The sequence below is a fragment of the Pristiophorus japonicus genome, chromosome 9, assembly GCF_044704955.1.
Source record: "Pristiophorus japonicus isolate sPriJap1 chromosome 9, sPriJap1.hap1, whole genome shotgun sequence".
NCBI lineage: Eukaryota > Metazoa > Chordata > Chondrichthyes > Pristiophoridae > Pristiophorus > Pristiophorus japonicus.
The window spans coordinates 132489976-132513487 of NC_091985.1; the positions used below are offsets into that span (position 1 = coordinate 132489976).

At 43.3% G+C, this 23512-nt stretch overlaps 1 protein-coding gene across 1 annotated transcript in view; it reads right to left on the reverse strand.

Annotated features, from left to right (window-relative positions):
- Positions 1-23512, reverse strand: part of plcb4a (phospholipase C, beta 4a) — a 600847-nt gene that overhangs the window by 285380 nt on the left and 291955 nt on the right. The window lies entirely within an intron of this gene.

Genomic DNA, 23512 nt, shown 5'->3' on the forward strand with positions numbered 1-23512 from the left:
GGGGGAGAGAGAGAGAGAGCGGGGGGGGGGAGGGGGAGAGCGGGGGGGGGGAGAGCGGGAGGGGGGGGAGAGCGGGCAGGGGGGAGAGAGAGAGGGAGGGGGGGAAGAGAGAGAGGGAGGGGGGGAAGAGAGAGAGGGAGGGGGGGAAGAGAGAGAGGGGGAGAGGGAGAGAGGGGGGAAAGAGAGGGGGGAAGAGAGGGAGAGAGGGGGAGGGAGAGAGGGGGGAGGGGGGGAGAGAGGGGGGAGAGAGGGGGGGGAGAGAGCGGGGGTGGGTGGGAAGAGAGAGCGGGTGGGGGGTCGGGTCGGGGAACAGGAGCGCGGGTCGGGTCAGTGGGCGGGGGGGAGCGGGTGTCGTGTCGGGGCGGGAGCGGGTGTCGGGTCGGGTCTGGTCGGCGGGGGGGAGCAGGTGTCTGGTCAGCGGGGGGGGAGGGGGGAGCGGGTTTCGGGTCTCGGGGCGGGGGGGGGGGAGCAGGAGCTGGCCGTGGGAGGAGCCTCATTGACGCAGCCCCAGTGAGGCCATTCAGCCAGGGGTAGGGGCTGCGTGCTTCGGGCCCCTCCCACACAGTTCGGCACCTGGAGCTACTGCACTGACAGTAGCGCGCATGTGCAGAGGTCCCAGCACTGTTTTCAGCGTCGGGACCTGGCTCCGCCCCCCCCACAGCTCTTCCTGGCTGCGCCGAGGGCCACAGGACCTACGGGTAGGTGCAGAATACCGAGGATTTTTTTAGGCGCCGTTTTAGGCGCGAAAAACGGGCACCCGTTTTTTTTCTTGTGGAAACTTGGGCCCATAGAATGGTTTCAGCACAGAAGGAGGCCATCCAGCCCGTCAAGTCCGTGCTGCTCTCTGCAAGAGAACTTCAGCTAGTCCCACTCCTCCATCCTTTCCCCGAAGCCTTGCAAGTTTTTTTCCTTCAGGTACTTATCCAATTCCCTTCTGAAAGCCACGATTGAATCTGCCTCCACCACCCTTTCAGGCAGTACATTCCAGATCATAACCACCCGCTGTGTCAAAAGGTTTTCCCTCATGTTGCCTTTGGTTCTTCTGACAATCACCTTAAATCTGTGTCTTCTGGTTCTTGATCCTTTCACAATGGGAACAGTTTCTTTCTATCTACTCTGTCTACATCCCTCATGATTTTGATTAGAGTGCAGATTCGACAATCGGACACCCAATTCACGGACCTCCCAATTTGCTAGTTCTTGATTCTAATGACCAGTAAAAAGGGAGTGTCATGAATCAGTTGTATTGACCTCAATGTAAGACTATCTGATATACCCTGCACTGAATGTCAGGAATGCTAACTCGTTAAATTTATCCCTGTTGCTTTAAGGAAAATAGGAAACTATATAAAACTAACTGCTATCCAATAAAAGACCATACTTGTGGACAAATCTTTTGTAGCTTCTTCTATTACTGTAATCTACAATTTGAAATGTGCGATATACTACATAAAATATACATTATATAAGTTTTACATCCAATACGTGTCCATCAGACTTCAAAATGTGAAAAGTATAAATAAAGGGAGCATGCTGATTTTTCTGATCTGATAATCTGGCCTTTCCCTCAGGGCAGGGGCTGAGATTTAAAACAGCTGCTAATCCAACAAAATGTCGCACAGCAATTAGCTTTCATTGACTTCAGGATGCGCCTATTTAGCTCACTTAAGTGTCAGCTTGGTAGCAGTCGGAGTCTGAAGGCTGCAGGTTCAAGCCTCTTTACCAACTTCAGCACATAATCTATACTGACACGTCAGCGCAGTACTTTTTTAGAAATCGCATCTGTCAAATGAGATGTTAAATCTGCCATGGTGTGTGCTAAATGACTGCTGTATTTGCCTACACAGCAAAGCAGACTACATTTCAAAAATAATTCATTGGTTGTAAAGTGCTTTGGGATATCCTCAGGACATATTAAAGCACAATGCAAGGTCACTCCTTCTTTCACCAGAGAGAAACCCTCAGCAGTGGCCTTAAAGGGACAGGCATGGTTAAACACAACTCCGTGTTAGCAGTTAAACATCAGAACCATGCCCCAGACTCTAAACTACTCATCAGAAGTCAACTAATAAATTATCTTTATCACCCAAGCAGAAAGACTAAGCTTTTATGAAGCAGCTACAGTATACTGTAGTTAGTTGTCATAAAATGAACTGTGATATGAATTATTACAGTGCAATTACAATAGTGGTTATTTTTACAGTATTAACATGCTATTAAATGCATCATTTGCAAATTTATATTCAGTTTGAAATTAAATCGAGGATACGTGTACTTGAGTGCTACATATTCAAATACAATAAAACCAATTTGCAGGAAATTTGGTTGCAATATGAATTGTCCAAAAAGTCCTTCAAACTAGGCATCACATTCACAAAGAAAGAGTGAAGCAGTTAGTTCTAAACTTATTCTGGGAATAATCTCTCTTAAATGAATTCTCTTCCCAGCTGTGAGAAGATGAAGCGTCACACCTAGGAAGTCAGTAACAGCTGTTACACTGTCAGCATCTTCATTTCATGTCTTTTTTTAGTAATCATTAAAGTCATCAGGAAGTAAACACAAAGAAAGTTAGAACAGGAATCTGTTTGATGAATGATTAAAATCTAGAAAGTTATTATCTCATGACTGAGGTCTGAGAAGCAATTGTATAGAGCATTATTAGAACAAGGCATAAAACACAGCTATTCCTGAATAAAAGGTAACCAGAGATGCCGCAAAGTGAGAATGTTGCTGCGTGCTGCGTGCTGCATTCACCACTCCTCAAACATCTGGCTTACCTCAGTAAACTTATACTGTTCAATTGCAACTGCGCCTCCCCCATCCCCACCCTCACCCCACAACTTTGCAGGCCACTTAAAGGAGCGAAATAATCTAGAACAGTCCCACATCATTTTCGCAAGACAATGATGTCTTGAAATGAAATTCTGCTGTAAAGCAAATTACAACACGCCATCACTTGTTGATAATCACTATTGGAACTGAATGCCATCAACACCACAAGTAATCAGATTCAAAAAAATATCCAGTGCCTCTCACAATCCAAGCAGCAATTTCTTTGCAGTCCTTCCTTCTCTCCAGATCTTTTCAGTGGTTTAGTCTTTCACAATTCAGTCGTGGGCTGCTCTCTAAGCTTGTGCATGCTAGCCAATGTCACACACAAGGCTGTCTTCTGACGAATATTCCAAACACTCCAAATGTAGACTATTCAGCTGATTTGTGCACACACACACACATACACACCCCAAACAGCTAATAACTAACTGCCTTTTGCACTAGCCTCTGCTCCTATTACCAGACCAACAAACACAAACAATTTCTAGTATATGACTATGCTGTAGTACTGTAAGCATATTTCTCAGCTCTGGCAGCAATATTTCACTCTCAATTAGCAATATGTATTCTACATTTTTTGTTCTTTCTTGTTCTGGTGAAAAAGCAGAAACTTCAAGTTGAACTGACACTTTAATGCAAGAAAACCTGTATGTGTTGCCCACTGGCTTTCAAACTGTCACTCTGTAATACTGGAATAGTCAATTCAAAATACCGTGAATTTTCTGCTGTGAAATCTTGTTATGGCAAGTACAATTTCACCATGAAGGACTTTTATTTAACATCATGTTTTTATGACAAATTAAAATCATAGTAACATATGGGCCCAATTTTGGCCATGACTTGCTTCAATTTTTTTGGAGTAAGTTGGTTTTTCTGGAGTAAGTTAAAAAACACCATTTTCCCCAAAAAACTTGCTCCAGAGTAACTCAGTCAGGTACGATTTTTTTTAGTTCAGTTTTTTTTCCAAAAAGGGGCATTCCCAGACACTTATGCCAGTTTTGGCCACTTATGCCACTTTGGCCAGCTAAAACTTACTCCAAATCGACTTAGGTCAGCATATGTGGCCAGCTCTGAAAAACATTGCGGGCAGTTAAGAATTTGGTGCAGGTTAGTACATTTAAAGCACCAACACTTACAAAGCACTAAACAAAGCACAAAAAGTAATAAGCAATTAGTTAACAAATAAAAAATAGAAGGAAGCTGAGGACCTCCATCAAAACTTACAAAGCACTAAATAAACCACAAAAAGTAATAAGCAATCAATCAATAACAAATAAAAAATAGAAGTCCTACCTTTATGCCAGAAACAAGTTTTTTTAAAAGTTATCCTCCATCAAAACTCTCCTCCACCCTTAACCCCATCAAAACTCTCCTCCACCCTCCGCGCCCGCCCCGCCCCCCACCAATCAAAACTCTCTCACTAAACAAAGCACAACCATCAATACATTTTTAAAAAACTCAAGTCCTACCTCGGCCTGGGAAGTCAGCGGGCCGGTCGGCTGGTGCGGGAGGCCACTCGGCCGGGGATAGGGGCTGCGAGCATCGGGTCCTGCTCACAGCCCGCAGGGAAGGCATGGAGCATGTGCGCAAACTCCACTGCGCATGCGCGCAGCTGCTGGCAGTATCTTCTGCACTGGACTGTTGCTCCGCCCCCCACTTCAATATCTATGCCACGTTGGAACACTGGAGACTCCGCAGAGCGGGCAGGATGGGACCACTTCTTTTCGGCGGAGTTTCCAGCGCACAAAGTCGCCGCATTTAGGGTAAATACGTTGAAAAAAGGGGTTGGGGAAAATTGGGCCCATAGAAAGCACCCAGTGTACTATGTCCTCTTTCGTACTCGCATTAGCTTCTCTCTTTTTAAAAAAAAGTTTCCAATTTCTCAGTCATAAATGTGCTTTTTTTACTCTTCTGTCAAAGTATATTTACATCCCATTTTAGGTGTCAGATGTGGCATAGTGGTAGCACTCTTGCCTCTAAGTCAGAGGTCATGGGTTCACGCTTCAGTTCAGTTGAGCCCATAATACGGGCAGACACTTCAATACAGTATCCAGGGAGATGCTCTCTTTTGGATGAGATGTTAACCAATGCCCGGTCTGCCCTCTCAGGTGGATGTAAAAGATCCCATCGCAGTATTTGAAGAAAAGCATGGGAAGGGCCCTGGTCAATATTTATCCCTCAATCAACACCAGCAAAATAGATGATCTGGTAATTTATCTAATTTCTATTTGTGGGATCTTACTGTGCATAAATTGGTTGCTTCATTGGGGATATTTTTCTAAAAGCATTGTATAATGCAAGTTGTTGTTTTCTATTGAATGAAATACTGGTCATCATTTAATTAATGAACAGATAGGTGACACTGAAGCAGCATGGCAGTCTCCTGAGCACTTCGCATAATATACTCATTTTATCCAAGGATGAAAAACTAAATGAACTTTGACAGAATTGGATGCAAATCTAGCTGGTTCCAAGTCTGACACTCAGCCAACTGTGTTACCCATTCCTTTTGCTTTATGAGTCGCCAAACAGTATAGTCATTCATTAACAGTATTTCCTAGTTCAACACAAAGAAATTGACATGATCACACAAGCTGAAAATCAGCTTTAAAAAAGGATTAAAACAAAAAAAAACTGATTTAAAAGTTAAAATAAAACAAAAAAAATGAACATATCATTGAGTAAATGCACTTTCTGATAGCTGTAACTGGCCTCAGCATTCCTGGAGAAGGAAAAGAAGAACTCATCAGGGTTTCTGCTCCTGATCACTAGTCAGTGATCCTTGCCAGAATTGCACGTCTGGATGTTGGGTAATGATGTGTGTCAGCTTTGGCTCAGTTGGTAGCACCCTCACCTCTGAGTCAGAAAGTTGTGGGTTCAAGTCCTACTCCAGAGACTTAAGCACACCAGTCTAGGCTGACACCCCAGTGGAATGCTGCACTGTCGGAGGTGCCGTCTTTCGGATGAGATGCTGAACCGAGGCCCTGTCTGCTCCCTCAGGTAAACGTAAAAGATCCTATGACACGATTTGAAAAAGAACAGGGGAGTTATCCCCGGTGTTATAGCCAATATTTATCCCTCAATCAACATCATTAAAACAGATTACCTGGTCATTATTACATTACAGATTGTAGGAGCTTGCTGTGCACAAATTGGCTGCCACTTTCCCTACATTCCAACAGTGAGTATGGGGTAGAAATTGGGTGCTTTTGCACTAACTAGAATGAGTTTGTGACCGGGCATGCGCTGTTAATGATTTCGGCGAGTTTAGCGGCGGTGCTACGGCATTGCACCCCAATCTCCTGTGCCCAAAGATCGTGGCATCATCCCATTAGCGCTCCAGCCCCTAAATTGGGTTTCGCCCCCGAAGCAGCTCCGGACAATAACAGCGACTGCTTCAGGGGACAGATACCCGGCGGATGGCCGCTACCAGGTCGAAAATTAAAGGCAAGGTGGTCGGATGCTAATAAAAAAAAAAAAATCGGACATTTTTGTTGCTGCTCCGGTTGCAGTTTCTTCGTGGGATCGGGGCAGCGATCGCTCAGCCTGGCACTCTGCTTGAGTGCTGGGCTGATTGTGCGGCATCCCTGCTCCCCGGTGGTCCAGGTAGCTGGACTCTTCTTTGGCAGAGTATGCAGCGTGAGCCCTTCCCTTTAATTGAGCTCCTCGGACGCGGCAGTGCTATGTGGCCCAATGCATTTGTGCTGCTGAGTCGAATGCCCTGTTACCGTTCCTATATCGGGGGGGCGGGGGGGGGGGGGTGAGACTTCTGCACCTGGCGCAGAGTCTCACGCTTCTCAAGTGTTAGTGCCCCCAAATGGGGCGTGACCAAATTTCTAGGCCGTGAAAGGTGCAAAATGAATGCAAGTTTTTTTTTTGACGGGCTTGGTGCGGAGATTCAACACGGCCAAATAAATTATCAACGTTAACTCTCCTGCTTCAAACATGAAACATCAGTTGGGCCAGAGGCCTGAAGGACATTTGTGCTTCCTCTGAAACTGTAGCCTTGTGTGAGCCATTGTCTTCTGAAAAGGATGTGTATGGGCAGAAAATTAGTAAAGAAATTTTTTAAAAAGGCAGAAAATGTTCAGTGAAAAAGTGAGGCAAGCAACAAGGGTTTGTAATAAGTTTGTTTTAATTAAAACGTGCATTGTGGACATTTTTCCGCTGACTGTAAATTTTAAAATACCACCCCCCACCACTTTGCTGTCAACATTTTGAAACTGATAGTGAAAATGTGAATTTCTCTGATCCCTGTCTCAGGTTAAAAAAATGATCTCTTCTACTTCACTGTAATTGATACTAACTTAATCACTCCCTATCAAAAAAAAACTGGCATCTGAAATGCCTGTTCTAATATGTGATAAAGATCAAATTACTAGAAGCAGGGTGTAACCCTGGGATCCTGGACAATTACAGTATAACTATGAGAAAAACTTTCCCAGTTCTCTGCTTCCACATGACCCAATCGAAGGACCCACCGCACTACTTATCTTAACTTCAAATATATAATAAACAGCCAATTACTCGACTAGAATTCTGCAAGTAAATAATAACTTTTATTTATATATATTTTTATTAAATACCTCAATAAAGTGTAGAAAGGCATCATATGATTATATTTTAATCCCCATATTAGTAGATGGCAGAAAGCAGCATAATTTTGTACATCGCTATTGTTTTCATGAACCTATATTTTAATCAGTATTTTTTTCTGTATGGGCAATGTACTATTGCCCCCAGCTGTGATGGCAGGCAGGGGTGGTCTTTCCCATGCTTCTGAAAATGCTGCTCTGTAACCTCTCAAATGCCAAGCCATAAAGATAACCTTAAAAAATAGCACAACTATTATTTAAACTTTTCCAAGTTAAAACTCCATATTATCTTTGTTGCTCAAATGAGAACAATGGTCCAATCTGTAGGTAAAGGAAGAAGTCACATTTATGCAGCATTTTTCATGTCCTCAAGAGATCCCAAAGTGCTTTACAGCCAATGAAATACTTTTCAAGTCAGTATATGGGCAAATGTGGCAGCCAATTTGCGCACAGCAAGTTCCACAAATCGCAATGTGATAATGACTACTTAATCTATTTGGTTTTGGGTTCTGCCACCATTTAATTGAAGCTCTTTGATAGACCAATCCATCCTAGCTATAGGTTTATTCTTCATTTGTGTGAATGGCAAATTATTGAACTGTGGGGGCATCGCAGCCATGTCCGCTCCTGCCCTCAATTGACAACAACCACATGAACACTTCTAGTAGGGATCACTGGATAATGATCAACAAACCCCTCTCTAGCAGAAACACACTGAGGCTAATTGTAGCACCTCTACAGTCATCCCTGCCAAGATTGGATAACTCAGCTCAGACAAGGGACCAAGTCTGGAATCTTTCTGGTGTGAATGACTCAGCGGTTCATTGGTTAAATCAACTGAGCCATTAAAGGAATGGGAAACAAGCCAGTTTCACAACATAGGCTCAGCCTGTCTGAACTTGATTTGGTTGGTGTAATGTATGCCCCTCTGAGTATGCTTACAGGTTTGTAAAGTTGTTGATTATGAGTGGCTTAGCCAGTCATGTGATGTTCACAAGACTCAATAAAACCTCAGTCAATTGGATCTAGATCAGCCACGATGAGGTATGCAGTTGTGAGCCTAGTGGTGAACTGTTAATGTGTAGTGTGATTGTTAAACCTTTGTTAATAAACCAACTAGTTCTTAATAGCAATGTGTTGCTATGAATTCTGAAGCAAAGAACCCTTGAAGCAATTACATTACATTTGGCTACCTTGGTTTTGTCAAGAGCATTTTCATTCTAGGTTAAAAACAGAACTGAGATTGATTACTTTGCTTGGGATAAAAAAGCTCAAGTGTGCTTATGAACACTGAACAGAGACAGTGATTTTCCTTAAAAGAAAATTTGTTGGGTGTATGACAGACGGCAGATCCAATACCACCAGTTTAACCCCTGCCTAAGTTTAAAGTTACTCCCACTCTCTTTCCTTCAAGAAGTCCGAGACACCACAACAGCTCACAGAAGCCCTGACAATAGTAAGTCAGACACCACTTGAAGAATGTATCTTTCTTCACATAGTCTCTGATATTGTTGTTTTTCCATACTGCTTTTCATACCTTTGCAGATCTGCTGAATTTCTCCTAGTATCAGCAATTTAGCATTAACGCTACAACCTATAAGAAGTTTGGCTTTCGTAGTCATTTCAACTTCTTTAAATCTTAGCTGCTGATGCAGTTAAATTAATTGGTAGAAAAATTAGAGGGGAGTTGAGGAGAACTTTTATCACCCAGAGGGTGGTGGGGGTCTGGAACTCACTGCCTGAAAGGGTGGTAGAGGCAGAAACCCTCAATGCATTTAAAAAGTACTCGGATATTCACTTGAAGTGCCAGAACCTAATCTCAATGGGTGTGGCCAGGCAGGGTATTCTAGCTCAAAAGCAAAATATTATATATAGGGAATTTTAGCTGATGGTCAATCTCTCATGCCTTCTTTCATGCAATGTCACTGAAAGAATAACACACAGTGATTCGGGCGTTTCTGAAGAAGCATCCAATATGATGGTTCCTTAGACATTCACATATAGTGGTTCCATCAGGCCTGCTGTCCACTTTCCTTTGCGATTACAGGTCTCTGCATGCACTATTTATCGGACAAAGCGAGTTATGTTCAGCTCTGTTTCAGAAGCGTGTACACAACACCGGCAGGTGAACACATTGCATCTCTCCAGTACCCTGACCTGCTTGGTATTCCTCTGTTGTCCCTCCTTTTTTTTCAAATACCTCAAGTAAGAACACTCACATTGAAAAAAACAATTGATGGCATTAATGGTGCTGGGTCAAAAAATTAAATAATTGCTTATGGAGACTGATACAGCATGATGCCTCTGTGGACAAGTCATTTACCTCCACAGAGTAGGCTTTAGAATATGGTATAATTAGGATAGATAGTGTGGTTGAGCTTATAGAAACATCAGTAGTTTGAGACTTCACTTACACAAGCCATAAGCATCATGCATCAATATTCCCATGGCTGCACTTGATTGAAACATTGTTAGCGTCAACTATGTCAGGGATTCCTACACCTCAGTAATGCTCACACAAATCAGGATGTATGATGAGCAATTGCTCTCCACTGCTAGCATGTGCGGAGTAGCACAGCTCTAACTGGTTGGCACTCATGGCAATTGCAGTTCTACACAAGTACATTCTCTTAAAGCAATGAGCCCTCAGCAACTTCAGCAAAGGAGTCACTTGCCATTGATGCAGATCCATCAGGGTTAGCCACAACTACAGGTAGTGGGCCTTCTTTGGCTCCTGCTGCTCACCAGCCACACACCAGTGCTACTGCATCACCTAGGGAGCACATGGTCTTAGTACACATATGCACAAACAACGTTGAGACATCTATGACACACAGGAAGCAATGCACCATGTTGATAGTTGAATGTTTCTGCAGATATTCATGCCTCAGCCACAGGCGGCCCTCCATATACACTGCTTCCCTGCCATGTTCAGGTAGCTGGTTCTCTCATAGTAGACACAGTGTCTCGGTTAGTACATTCTACGGCTGCAAGTTTCCTATCACCTTTGAGCTTCAAGGCCATCCACTTCTTCTCCTGCTTTACTACAATATACCGGTCAATTACCACGATACCTATCTTGGACAGAAAACATCCTCTGCACTATTCAACGTGAGTACTCCATTTTCGATTAGATCAAGCAGCTGTGGAACGCTACATAAGTCTTTACTTTGCCCAAATTAAGACAAAATGTAGAATTTGCAACAGGTTTTGCTTTTGTCATTTATTATTTCCTTTCCATCATTAGTCTACCCACATTATGCATATTTTCCAGCTTCTGGCAATCCTACTGTTTGGCTGGTTGCTAGGAAGTGTGTAACTGATCTAGTGAGACCCTTGCTGCAAAGTGATTTGCTTCTGCTTTCCATCCATTTATGGAAACACAGTTGAAATCAGGAACTCACTGTCGGGACTGGTGGATCTATATGCTACAAACTCAGTAACACAAGATGGTGCAACTACAATAAATTGTAATGTCATCTCCACACCCGTCTTAAAAATGTTTTTTTGATGTTGGAGAGAAAACCACATCGTATAATTTGGCTGGATTTAATTTGGTCCTAAGAACTAACGGTAATCAGATCAACATTCTGATCTGACTTTTCAGGAGTTAAAAACATTGCCCTCCAAAATCTGCTGTCAGAAAATTACAAGCACTGTTTTATATGCATGTATTCAACCAGCTCCCACTGTCCCCAAGACCATTGGGAATGAATGATAAATAGATGAACAGCAGGTATATGGGAGGAAGGTTCAGAATTCTGACTGAAAGGGGCACACAAACCAGGAAGGAAAACTGAAGAGAAATATAACTAAGACGGCAAAAAATAAGAAAATTAACGGGAAGATGACAAATCTCCCCGATGCAGGAAGGCAGAGGGAAGTAAAAAGGGGACAGAAGCAAAAGGTAGGAAGGAGAAAAGCAAGGGTGGAGGGCAGAGAAATCAAGGGCAAAAATCAAAAAAGGCCACATTACAACATAATTCTAAAAGGACAAAGAGTGCTAAAAAAAACAAGCCTAAAGGCTCTGAGTCTCAATGCAAGGAGCATTCGTAATAAGGTGGAAGAATTGACTGTGCAGATAGCTGTTAACGGATATGATGTAATTGGGATTATGGAGACATGGCTCCAGGTGACCAAGGCTAGGAACTCAACATCCAGGGTATTCAATATTCAGGAAGGATAGACAGAAAGGAAAAGGAGGTGGGGTAGCGTCACTGGTTAAAGAGGCGATTAACGCAATAGTAAGGAAGGACATTAGCTTGGATGATATGGAATCTATATTGGCAGAGCTGCGAAACACCAAAGGGCGGAAAACGTTCGTGGGAGTTGTGTACAGACCACCAAATAGTAGTAGTGAGGTTGAGGATGGCATCAAACAGGAAATTAGAGATGCTGGCAATAAAAGTACAGCAGTTATCATGGGTGACTTTAATCTACATATAGATTGGACTAACCAAACTGGTAGCAATACTGAGGAGGATTTCCTGGAATATATAAGGGATGGTTTTCTAGACCAATATGTCGAGGAACCAACTAGAGAGCAGGCCATCCTAGACTGGGTCTTGTGTAATGAGAGAGGATTAATTAGCAATCTTGTCATGTGAGGCCCCTTGGGGAAGAGTGACCATAATATGATAGAATTCTTCATTAAAATGGAGAGTGACACAGTTAATTCAGAGCCTAGGGCCCCGAACTTAAAGAAAGGTAACTTCGATGGTATGAGACGTGAATCGGCTAGGATAGACTGGCGAATGATACTTAAAAGGTTGACGGCAGATAGGCAATGGCAGACATTTAAAGATCACATGGATGAACTACAACAATTGTACATCCCTGTCTGGCATAAAAATAAAACGGGGAAGTTGGCTCAACCGTGGCTAACAAGGGAAATTAGGGATAGTGTTAAATCCAAGGAAGAGGCATATAAATTGGCCAGAAAAAGCAGCAAACCTGAGAATTGGGAGAAATTTAGAATTCAGCAGAGGAGGACTAAGGGTTTAATTAGGAGGGGAAAAATAGAGTATGGGAGTAAGCTTTCAGGGAACATAAAAACTGATTGCAAAAGCTTCTATTGACATGTGAAGAGAAAAAGATTAGTGAAGACTAATGTAGTCAGAATCAGGTGAATTTATAATGGGGAACAAGGAAATAGCAGACTAATAACAAATACTTTGGTTCTGCCTTTACTAAGGAAGACACAAATAACCTCCCGAAAATACTAGGGGACCGAGGGTCTAGCAAGAAGGAGGAACTGAGGGAACTGAGGGAAATCCTTATTAGTCAGGAAATGGTGTTAGGAAAATTGATGGGATAGAAGGTCGATAAATCCCCAGGGCCTGATAGTCTGCATCCCAGAGTAATTAAGGAAGTGGCCCTAGATGTAGTAGATGCATTGGTGATCATTTCCCAACATTCCATGGACTCTGAATCAGTTCCTATGGATTGGAGGGTAGCTAATGTAACCCCACTTTTTAAAAAAGGAGGGAGAGAGAAAACAGGGAATTATAGATCGGTTAAGCCTGGCATCGGTATTGAGGAAAATGCTGGAATCAATTATTAAAGATGTAATAGCAACGCATTTAGAAAGCAGTGACAGGATCGGTCCAAGTCAGCATGGATTTATGAAAGGGAAATCATGCTTGACAAATCTCCTAGAATTTTTTGAGGATGTAATTAGTAGAGTGGAGAAGGGAGAACCAGTGGATATCGTATATTTGGACTTTCAAAAGGCTTTTGACAAGGTCCTACCTAAGAGATTAGTGTGCAAAATTAAGGCACATGGGATTGGGAGTAATGTATTGATGTGGATAGAGAACTGGTTGGCAGGAAGCAAAGTGGGAATAAACGGGTCCTTTTCAGAATGGCAGGCAGTGACTAGTGAGGTATCGCAAGGTTCAGTGCTGGGACCCCAGCTATTTACAATATATATTAATGATTTAGACGAAGAAATTGAATGTAATATCTCCAAGTTTGCAGATGACACTAAGCTGGGTGGCAGTGTGAGCTGTGAGGAGGATGTTAAGAGGATGCAGGGTGACTTGGACAGGTTAGGTGAGTGGACAAATGCATGGCAGATGCAGTATAATGTGGATAAGTGCGAGGGTATCCACTTTGGTGGCAAAAACAGGAAGGCGGAATATTATCTGAATGGTAACAGATTAGTAGAAGGAGAGGTGCAACGAGACCTGGGTGTAATGGTACATCAGTCATTGAAATTAGGCATGCAGGTACAGCAGGCAGTTAAGAAAGCAAATGGCATGTTGGCCTTCATAGCGAGAGGATTTGAGTATAGGAGCAGGGAGGTCTTATTGCAGCTGTACAGGGCCTTGGTGAGACCACACCTTGAGTATTGTGTTCAGTTTTGTTTTCCCAATCTGAGGAAGGATTTTCTTGCTATTGAGGGAGTGCAACGAAGGTTCACCAGACTGATTCCGGGGATGGCAGGACTGACATATGAAGAAAAACTGGATCGACTAGGCTTATATTCACTAGAATTTAGAAGACTGTGAGGGAATCTCATAGAAGCATATCAAATTCTGACGGGATTGGACAGGTTAGAATGTTTCCGATGTTGGGGAAGTCCAGAACCAGGGGTCATAGTCCAAGGATAAAGAGTAAGCCATATAGGACCGAGACGAGGAGAAACTTTTTCATCCAGAGAATTGTGAACCTATGGAATTCTCTACCACAGAAAGTTGTTGAGTCCAGTTTGTTGGATATATTCAAAAGGGAGTAAGATGTGGCCCTTACGGCTAAAGGGATCATGGAGTATGGAGAGAAGGCAGGAGTAGGGTACTGAAGTTGCATGATCAGCCATGATCATATTGAATGGTGGTGTAGGTTTGAAGGGCCGAATAGCTTGCTCCTGCATCTATTTTCTATGTTTCTATGTTTCTAAATCAAAAAAGAAAACAGATTGTAGGTAAAATAAGCATAAAGAAGAAAATAATTTCAATTTAAAAATTAGAATTGAAAACTAAAAATAGTAAAAGGAAGAAAAGTTCATAGATCTTTCTCATTAAGATCTCTATACCATGAATTTTGTCAGCTCTTAATTGTACTTTGTAAAAGGAGCTTTTACAGCTACTGGAAAGAAAAAAGGATCACAACCCTTGGAAAAGTATTCAGTGAAGTTTAAGTCTGGTTCAAAACCTGAGCAAAAGAATTGTAACATTTTCTCACCTTTTTAGATTAGAATCTTCAATCATTGTCTGAATTACCATCATGAATCAGAAATAAGATGAAAAGACTGTTCAGTAACTTACTTCAACTTGTTGCTTTCTTGGTTTCATTAAACTATCAGTGAAGAGTCAATGCTGCTGATATAACAATGGGATCAGGAATGCTTGTCAATTTGAAGCGCTTTGGTTTGATCGGGTTATTTTTCTTTAACAATAAAAAAAATTATTTGCACAAAACCCAGTGAAACACTTTGAACACATGCTCTTCCTTTGAGACAAATTAATTGGAATTTATTTTCCAGAAAAAAAAAACATCTTTCTGTCACATGACTCAGCATAAACATAATGGACAGATTTTGCTGTCAAAATATCGGTGAGGCTAATGGAGCGCGTCGTTATTCATGCGCAAATGGTACAGCAACTTCAGGCAATGGACAAATCCGAATAGCCAAAAGTGGCTGTTCGAGTTGTGCCGTGCCGCCATTAGCTTCGCGAAAACGGCATCTCGCCATCTAGTCAACATTGAAATGCATTGAATGCTGTCAATTTGCTGTATCAGTGCGATAGATACAAACGAAACTTGCCACAGAAAGTCAAGTCCTATCCATTTAAAATTGAAGTACCTTTTTAACCGACATAAGTCTTAATTATTTCCAAACAACCTTTATGGCATTAAAAATTAACTATTAAAAGTGTGGAGTCTCATGCCTTCAGGTTTTATTTGTTGTGAGAGATTTTAAAAATGTAAAATTTAAACAAAACATTACTTTTCCTTCCTGTCTCTTTCTCTCTCTTAATCCAATCTTTATATCCCTCTCTTATTTTCTTTCTATACCTGATTTGACATTGAATTCACCCACTCTACTTTGCACTTCCTTTTCAGTCTTTGCACTGTTCATTTCACAATCCTTCAAGCTGATTGATTAAGGAGATACCCTGTTGCATGCCCTGTTCACTCGGGTCCAGATGCCCGGTTTCTCTCGCTGCAAAGCATCAGCACGCACTTTCAGCAACTTGCCACGTCCAAAATTTAAACTGCAAGGGCAAGTCTAACTACTGGTAGACACCGTTAGATCAAAATATGGCCCATAGGCTCTATTATTCCTCTCCACAGAGTCTGGGGATCATGCGCTGAAAACCAGCTTTTCCGATCTGTCAAGTTTCTGGCTTGACAGATCCTCCGTATCTCGGGAGCGAGGACACCTGCAAGGGCAAGATTGCGAGTTTTATGCATATCTTGCCCAGCAAATGTCCTCAAAACTCTTGCGCCTGATAAAAGCAGGCACATAGCCTACTTTTACAGGCGTAAGAGTTTAAAAACATACAAAAATATAATTTTAATTAAATTTAAAAAACAGATATTTTTAAAAACCTGTCCACTAAGTTACATTTATTTTTAACCATAATTAAAACTTTCTTTTTAAATCAGCAATTTTTTTTTCTTTAAAAAACATTTCTATCAACTTTAATTTCTATAGTGTATTTATGTGAGGTGTTTTTTTTTATGTTTTATGTAGTGTTTGGGGATGTTTCTCATTCATAGTAATAGGAGTTCTGGATTTACAAAACACCTATTACGATGAATGAGAAAATACTTTACCGTGATTGGGTGTCCAGACCCACGTGACTCCTGCGGACATCCCAACGTGAACGTGCTCCATTGCGCAAGAAGAGGAGGCCTTGAGTCCAAGATCTCTGGTGGGCATTCGATCAAAAGGTAGGTGCGCATCTTTTCTCTTATTTTTAGTCGAACGCCCACAGGAAGAAGAAACAACAGGGATTTCTTGGCCATTACTTCAAGCTTTCCAGGGTGTGCCCAAAATAATGGACATGGGGTTGTGCTGACAAGAGGTGCTGGGCAAGGGAAGCCATGGGAAATGAGATGGTAGGGGTGTTGCCAAGTGTCCTGCATTAGTTTTCTCTCAGAGCAATGAAAGGCACCCATTTAGATTGGCACTCAAAGGAGCTAGCGTCAGGTCTTGCACCTGGACCTCCGGAGGGCCAGAGGGAGACAGCAAGACAAGGAGCATCCTACTTTTTTTCATGGATCTTCAGCCTGGAGGTTTTCTGGAATACTGTTCGCCAACAGCAGCCAGAAGGCACGTGGTTGTAGGCCAGTTGCACAGCTTCAAGGCCTCTCATGTATCTGTGAACCCGTCCCTATGGCCACGTAGCAAGGCCCTGAACTTTGGGCACAATGTGTCTGTCCAACATCCAAGCAAGGCGAGGGTGACGTGAGAGAAATGTCGGTGACAATGGGAGCAGCAATAAAAATATACAAATTTCAACAGAAAAGTTAAATGAAAGAATTCAAATGTGCTACAGACAGTAATGCACTTCCAGTCTTCAGTTATTTTCTATTTGATATGCTGGTACTTGTCACACAATGCCACAGCCAACACTGTTCTTTGACTCTGTTTAAAATATGATCTTATTAACATCATTTTGAACATGCCTGCACAAGGATTTGAGACAGCTCTTCTTTCACAGTGTGGTGTTGAAATGTCCTCAAATACTCACCGAATTTCTATTATCAGAAACAACGACTGGGACAGCAAGTTTAAGAATAGAAATTAAGGCTCCAAGTTTCCACATGATTTGCTTCTGATTTTTAGGAGCAACTGGTGTAGAACGGAGTATCTTAGAAATCGGAATTCTCGTCATTTAGTTTGCTCCAGTTCTAGTCAGTTAGAACAGTTTCACTTTGGAACAGAATTTTTTTCAAAGTTTCGTGAGTGAAAACTTACTCCAAACTAACTTAGAATGGAGTAAGTGAAGATTTTTGTACACTCGAAAAAACCTTGTCTACACTTTAGAAAATCAAGCGTAGGTTACAAATCTGGCGTAGGGAATGGTGAGGGGGGGGGGTTAAAGGGAAGTTTACAAACATTAAACACTTCAGTTTTACAAATAAAGAGCCATCATCAATAATAAATGATAAACACATCAATAAATCAACCAATAAACCAATCAAAAAAAATTAATAAGAAATAATTTTTTTTTAAATCAATAAATAAAATATTTTCTACTTACTGACTGCAGCACCGGGAGCCCTCCAACAGTGTGCTGGGATGCCCCCCCCCCAGTGTGTCTCTGTCAGTGTCTCTATCTCTCTGTCTGTCTGTGTGTGTCTCTCATTCTCTGTCTGTCAGTGTCTGTGTTTCTGACAGCGAGGGGAGGGGGAGAAGGGGGTTAGAGGGAGAGAGGGGGGGAGCAGAGTGAGGGAAGGGGGAGGGATGGGGAGAAGGGGGAGGGGGAGAAGGGGGAGAAAGGAGATGAGGGGGGGAAGGAGATGGGGGGAAGGAGATTGGGGGGAAGGAGATTGGGGGGGGGGAAGGAGATTGGGGGGGGAAGGAGATTGGAGGGGGGGGGGAGGAGATTGGGGGGGGGGAAGGAGATTGGAGGGGGGGGGAAGGAGATTGGGGGGGGGAAAGGAGATTGGGGGGGGGGGAGGCTGAATGGGCCGGGCCTGAGACTTCAGGCAGGGCCCGTCCCCAGCACCAGATTTACAGGTAGGTGGCATTGGGTCAGGTCGGGGGGAGCATGGGTTGGGGGGATGGTGGGAGGGAGGTCGGTTCGGTTCGGGTCGGAGGGAGGGAGGGAGAGGGAGGTCAGGTCGGGGGGAGGGAAGTCAGGTCGGATCCAGTCCGGGGGGGGTGGGGGGGAGCGGGAGTCGGGTCGGGTCCGGTCCAGACTGGGGGGGGGGGGGGAGCGGGAGTCGGGTCGGTGTCGGGTCCAGAGGCGGGGGCGGGAGTCGGGTCAGGTCCGGGGGAGGAAGCGGGAGTCAGGTCGGTGTCGGGTCCGGTCCGGGGCGGGGGAGAGCGGGAGTCGCGTCGGGTCCAGTGGGGAAGCGGGAGTCAGGTCGGTGTCGGGTCCGGTCCGGGGCGGGGGGGAGTGGGGAAGCGGGAGTCAGGTCGGTGTCGGGTCCGGTCTGGGGCGGGGGCGGGTGAGGGGGGAGCGGGAGTCGGGTCGGGGGGGAAGCGGGAGTCAGGTCGGTGTCGGGTCCGGTCCGGAGGCGGGAAGCGGGAGTCGAGTCTGGTCGGGAGGAAGCAGGAGCTGGGCGTGGGAGGAGCCTTATGCACGCAGCCTCAGTGAGGCCATTCGGCCAGGGCTAGGGGCTGTGTGCTTCGGCCCCTCCCACACAGTTTTGGGCGCCTGGAGCTACTGCACATGCGCGCCCACTGTAGCGCGCATGTGCAGAGGTCCCGGCACTGTTTTCAGCGCCGGGACCTGGCTCCGCCCCCTACAGCTCCTGCTGCGCTGCGCCGAGGGCCAGAGGACCTGCAGGGAGGTGGAGAATCTGGAGGTTTTTTTTAGGCGCACTTTGTGGCGCGAAAAACGGGCGTCCAGGTCGGGACTGCGCCGTTCTAGGCGCGGCTCGAAACTTGGGCCCTATGTCTTTGCATTTGCTCAAGCTTTGCTGTTGTGGTTTACAACACTGTTGGAATCCTGCTTTAAAACCTGTTATGAGACCAGGAACTGATGTGATTTGTGACTGAGGTCGCATAGAATCAGCGCAGAAGGAGCCCATCGTGCTTGTGCCGGTTCTTTGGTAGAGCTATCCAATTAATCCCACTTCCCTGCTCTTTCCTCATAGCCCTGTATTTTTTTTCCCTTCAAGTACTTAGCCAACTAAAAATTGAATCTGCTTCCATCGCCCTTTTAAGCAATGCATTCCAGATCACAACAACTCGCTGTGTGAAAAAAATGTTTCCTCCTGCTACTCTGGTTCTTTTGCCAATTGCCTTAAATGTGTTACCAACCCTTCATAAGGCTGGGTGGGTCTTGCACCTGTAGCTGAAGGAAATCTTTTGAAGTCGATCAAGGCCCTCATTTGTACGCAGGATACACATTCTTTGTGAGAGCAGCCTATATGAGCATTGCTTGTACAAACATAATTCGTATAAACAGGAAGTTATTGTGGTCCAGAATAGATATTACCAAATCTTTAAAACATAACCAAGATAAATATATTTTCTAATAAGTAATATTCTAATGAACTTTGAATAGAGACACCGATTTTCTGACCATCAGAATCATTCTTGCCACTGCAATTCAGGCATGTGGGGACTGGAAAATTGAACATACTGTAATCTATCTTAGTCCCCACTGCAACAAGCCGACCCTGTAGCCAGACCTTGTGATTAGGTCCAATGCTCATGTAGACTGCACTTCCAGGTGTATCCTGCATACAAATGAAGGCCTGGAGCAACTTCAAAAGTTTCTATAATCTCTTGGTACAAGTCCCACCCAATCTTAGATCCATTCTATTTAAATGAGGTATTACAGGTGTGTGAAAGGAAGCTGTTAAAGGGACATGGGCTTTTGGTTGCTTTTTTAAAAAAAAATTGTTTTGCTGTCTTTTCTCAGTTTTTGCTTATTTTCCATTTTATTTTTTGTTGTTAATATGAAAATATTTGTGTGAATGAAAAAAAGCAGCTGAAGCATCCCCTCCAAAATCATTGGAAAGCTGACTAAATGGAAGTAATTATAACAGTTCAGTAAAACAGGAAACATGTTAAAGAAGAGGGGATCTTTCAAGGTGTTCGAAATATAACTGTATCGCCACCTCCGAGCTACAGAGGTATGTCAATGTATATATAGAGAAAGGCTAAATATAGAAAGATCAGAGGAGAAATTAAAAAGAAAACAAGAGGGGCAAAGAGAGGGTACAACAATAGAATGGCAGCCAACAAAAAAATAAACTTAGTGATGAGGGATGCTTTAAAGAGCCACAATCTTAGTATTTAATGGTTGAAGTGGTACAAGATAAAAGCCGGCTGGTCCCCGGCAGCATAGTCAGATTGGCAGCAACCATTATTATGCCACCAACATCTGTACCACTGGCACACCTATCTGGTAATGACCGAGAGCAAACTACCCAGAATGTTTCCAGCCCGACGAGGGAGGAGGCATTGCTGGATCTGGTTCTGGGGAATGAGGTAGGTCAAGTGGAGCAAGTGTCAGTAGGTGAACATTTAGGGAACAGTGATCATAATACCATAAGGTTTAGATGAGATGAGCTATGGAAAAGGACAGGGAGCAATCTAGAGTAAAAATGTTTAATTGGGCGAAGGCCAATTTCAGTTGAATGAGAATGAATCTGGCCCGGGTAAACTGGAATCAAAGATTGGCTGGCAAAACCGTAGTGGAACAATGGGCTGCCTTTAAATAGTTCAGGTTGCAAATAATTCTGAGAATCAGGCTATATATAGAAAAGTTAGAGGAGAAATGAAAAAGAAAATAAAAGGGCAAAGAGAGGGTACGACAATAGAATGCCAGCCAACATAAAAAATAATCCAAAAGTCTTCTATAGGCATATAAATAGTAAAAGGATAGTAAGAGGAGGGGTGGGATCGATTAGGGACAAAAAGGAGACCTACGCATGGAGGCAGAGGGTATGGTTGAGGTACGAAATTAATACTTTACATCTGTCTTCACCAAGGAAGAGGATGCTGCCATAGACATAGTGAAGGATGAGTTAGTAGAGACACTTGATAGGATAAAATTGAGAGGTTATTAGAAAGGCTGGCTGTACTTAAAGTAGATCAATCACCAGGAGCGGATGGGATGCATCCTAGGATGCTGAGGGAATTTTGAGGGCAGAAATCACGGAGGGACTGACCATAATATTCCAATCCTCCATAGATATATGGGTGGTGCCAGAGGACTGGAGAATGGCAAATGTTACACCATTGTTTAAAAGAGGGAGTAAAGATAAACCCAGCAACTACAGGCCAGTCATTTTAACGTCGCTAGTGGGGAAGCTTTTAGAAACAGTAATCAGGGACAAAATTAACAATCACTTGGATAGGTGTGAATTAATTAAGGAAAGACAGCACGGGATTCGTTAAAGGCAAATCATGTTTAACAAACTTGATTGAGTTTTTTGATGAGGTAACAGAGAGGGTTGATGAAGGTAATACGGTTGAAGTAGTGTACATGGATTTCCAAAGGCATTCGACAAAGTGCCACATAATAGGCTTGCCAGCAAACTTGAAGCCCGTGGAATAAAAGGGACAATGGCAGCCTGGATACGAAACACGCTAAGTGACAGGAAACAGAGAGTAGTGGTGAATGGCTGTTTCTTCAACTGGGGGAAGGTACACAGTGGTGTTCCCAGGGGTCAGCTCTAGGACCAGTGCTTTTCGTGATATAAATTAATGACTTGGACTTGGGTTTACAGGGCACAATTTCAAAATTTGTAGATGAAACAAAACTTGGAAGTATAGTGAACAGTGAGGAGGAGAGTGATAGACTTCAGGAAGACATAGACAGGCTGGTGAAATTGGCGAACACGTGGCAGCTGACGTTTAATGCAATAGAGTGTGAAGTGACACATTTTGGTAGAAAGAATGAGGAGGGGACATCTAAACTAAGTGGTACAATTTTAAAGGGGGTGCGTGAACAGAGAGACCTGGAGGTATGTGTGCATAAATGTGTGCTGGAGAGATGATGCAGGCAGGAGGGCTTAAGTTTCCTGAGGCATTGGGACCGCTTCTGGGGGAGGTGGGACCTGTACAAGCCGGACGGGTTGTACCTCAACAGAGTCGGGACCAATATCCTCGCGGGGGGACTTGCTAGTGCTGTTGGGGAGGTTTTAAACTAGCTTGGCAGGGGGATGGGAACCTGAAAAGAGATTCAGTAGGGAGGGGAGTAAAGCTGAAATTATAAAGCAAAAATAAAGAAAGTGATTTTGAAGGAGAGAGGAAACAAGCAGGAATAAAGGGTAAAAAAACAAATTTAAAGGCACTTTGTCTAAATGCACATAGCATTTGTAACAAAAAAGATGAGTTGACGGCACAAATTGAGACAAATGGGTATGATCTGATAGCCATTACAGAGACATGGGGGTTGCAAGGTGACCAGGACTGGGAATTAATTATTCAGGGCTATTTGACAATCCGGAAGGACAGACAGAAAGGAAAAAGAAATGGGGTAGCTCGATTGATAAAGGATGGAATCACTGCAATAGTGAGAAACGATATTGTCTCAAATGATCAGGATGTTGAAACAGTTTGGGTGGAGATAAGAAATAGTAAAGGGAAAAAGTCACTGGTGGGAGTCGTCTATCGGCCCCCTAACAGTAGCAACTCTGTTGGTCGGAGCATAAACCAGTAAAGAATGGGGGCTTGTAAAAAGGGAACAGCAATAATCATGGGTGATTTTAACCTCCATATTGATTGGACAAATCAAATTCGTAAGGGTAGCCTTGACGAAGAGTTCATGGAGTGCACAAGGGACGGGTTCCTTGAGCCGTATGTAACAGAACCAACCAGGGGGCAGGCTATCTTAGATCTGGTCTTGTGTAATGAGGCAGGATTAATAAACAATCTCCTAGTAAAGGATCCCCTTGGAATGAGTGATCATAGCATGATTGAATTTCAAGTTCTGATGGAGTGCGAGAAAGTTGGATCTCTAATCAGCGTACTAAGCTTAAATAAAGGAGACTATGAAGGCATGAGGGTTGAGTTGGCTAAAGTGGACTGGGAAAATAGATTAAAGTGTAGGACGGTTGATGAACAGTGGTGTACATTTAAAGAAATATTTCACAACTCTCAAGAAAAATATACTCCAGTGAGAAGGTAAGGGTGTAAGAGAAAAGATAGTCATCAGTGACTAACTAAAGAAATAAAAGACTGTATCCAATTAAAAACAAGGATATACAATGTGGCCAAAACTAGTGGGAGGACAGAAGATTGGGAAGCATTTAAAAGCCAACAAAGAATGACTAAAAAAATGATTAAGGGAAGATAGACTATGAAAGTAAACTAGCATGAAATATAAAAACAGATAGCAAGAGTTTCTATAGGTGTATACAAAAAGAAAAGAGTGGCTAGAGTAAATGTTGGTCCCTTAAAGGACGAGACCGGGGAATTAATAATGTGGAACATGGAGATG